General features: G+C 39.0%; 1 pseudogene; it reads right to left on the bottom strand.

Moving 5' to 3' along the window:
- Positions 1 to 1227: 1227 nt before the first annotated feature.
- On the bottom strand, positions 1228 to 1610 carry LOC131921597 (histone H2A.Z-like; annotated as a pseudogene).
- Between the last annotated feature and the right edge of the window lie 374 nt (positions 1611 to 1984).

Below are 1984 nucleotides of genomic sequence, written 5' to 3'. Positions count from 1 at the left end.
CAGCCTGCATCTCCAGGACACCCAGTCCCCACCCAGTGTTCTTTTTGATTTACAAAGTAGGATGTAAAGCTGGACTGAATTATCTTCAGAGAAAGTCAACACCAGCCTGGAGTTCTGAGGTGCTTGCAGAAGTGATGTCACTAGACAGAGCAGAGAGGCTATCTGGGAATGAGAAACTCATTTTCCCAAATCACTGTATTTCACCGCTTCACAAAATTTCATAATCTACATTTGCCCATCATCTGTTCTTCTAAATTTGTCATTAATCTTCTTAGGCTGAGTTTTCCTTAAAATATCTAAAGAAGTTATTTAGTATAAAGACAGTCCTATGACTTATGTAAATGTAGAGGATGCAAATACAGAATGGTGGAACGTTTAATTTTTACTTTAAAATTGTATTAAAATAATTGTATATTCACATGCAATTAAAAGAAATATAGAGATCCAGATACAGTTACCCAACTCTTTTGCATGTGTGCTTGTGTTCATGTGTATGTAAGTGTGCAACTGTACATATGTGCATGCATGGGTATTGCTGGGGAGTGAACTGAAGTGTATGGTTGTATAAGTATGCGTGTGTGTGGTGCTAGAGCATGAGTTTGTGTATGCATTTGTGTGTGTGTACAACATGCTCATGTGTGGCATGATGTAAACACACCCTAATATATGTATGCCTGTGTGTTGCCCTTGTGTTTGGTGCTGAAGGATGACCTTCAAGCTTCACACTAACTGAGCACTTGTTCTACTAAGGCAGATTCCGCCACTGGAAAACTCGAGCATAGTAGTAACTTATGGCACTGACGTACACAGAATCCTCCCACTGGCATCCAGCTTCTCATCGGTTCACACACTTTTCGCAGCGATGGGGGAATATCCATATCCATATCCACCAGAGTTGAAATAATGTCTGTGCAAAACCAAGTGGTTTTTACTGTAACTTCTGCATCACAATTGAAGTCCAGACAAGTTTTTAAAAACAGTCAACTCAATCAAAACCCACTACTTGAGAATCAACAGCTTTTTTGAAGCCACAGTAACACTCAAATATGGTTAAAATTCGAGTGCAAAAATTTGGTTGGTTGGAAGGCTAATTAAACCTCCAACTTGCTCAAATAGAACTAAAAAGGTAAAACTGTGTTTTTCACAGTGATACAGTGCACTGGAATGACCAACAGTGGACAGCTGTTAATATTTAGAGTCCTGAGATAATAAGAAATCCAGACATCCTTAGACTATCTTCTGTTGACCTTTTTTCCCAATCAGAGATTTGTGGATGCGTGGAATGACACCATCTGCCGCCATTGGAGCCTTAATCAGTGAGTCCAGTTCTTCATCTCAGGAACAGCAGGTTGCAAGTGACGAGGTATGATAATACGCTTTAACTTCGAAGTCTTTTAACGCTTTTCCTACCAGCTCAACTCACCTCTGCAGTGAGATACTATAGGATGGCTGCTCTATACACAGCGGCAGTATCGCCCGCATGTCTGTGGCTGGTTGTTCTAAATTTCAGGTGTCGATGAATATGGGCCAAAGGGATCTGCAAACCAGCTCGCTGCGAATGCCTTTGTCTTAACCTCTCTGGAGTCCTTGCCAGCCTGACCAGCAGCCATCTCAGACTCTGCTGAATCCTAGACAGACAAGGAAGAGAGACAAGACTGCGCAGACTCAAAGCACGATCCCAGGGCCCCCTCCTCTATTGCATTGAGATTCCGATTGCACACATAGACATTTGTGTTTATATATTTTTAATTCTGTGTATTTTTGCTAAAACTTAATATGTACTAATTTTCTTAAATTTCAAGCTTATATTAATAGATACTTATGAAAAATGATATAGTTCATCTTATGAATACAAAGAATAATACAAAAACATGTTTTCTTTATTAATAAATATATTTCAATTTTAGATTCAGTTAAACATTACTTTTAATTAGTTGGTAAATTGGCAATTGGTCCCTAAAATGGAGACAGTTTAAAAAACAGT

This window comes from Peromyscus eremicus, chromosome 11 (genome assembly GCF_949786415.1).
Source record: "Peromyscus eremicus chromosome 11, PerEre_H2_v1, whole genome shotgun sequence".
Lineage (NCBI taxonomy): Eukaryota > Metazoa > Chordata > Mammalia > Rodentia > Cricetidae > Peromyscus > Peromyscus eremicus.
This window is presented reverse-complemented; position numbering and strand designations above follow the sequence as displayed.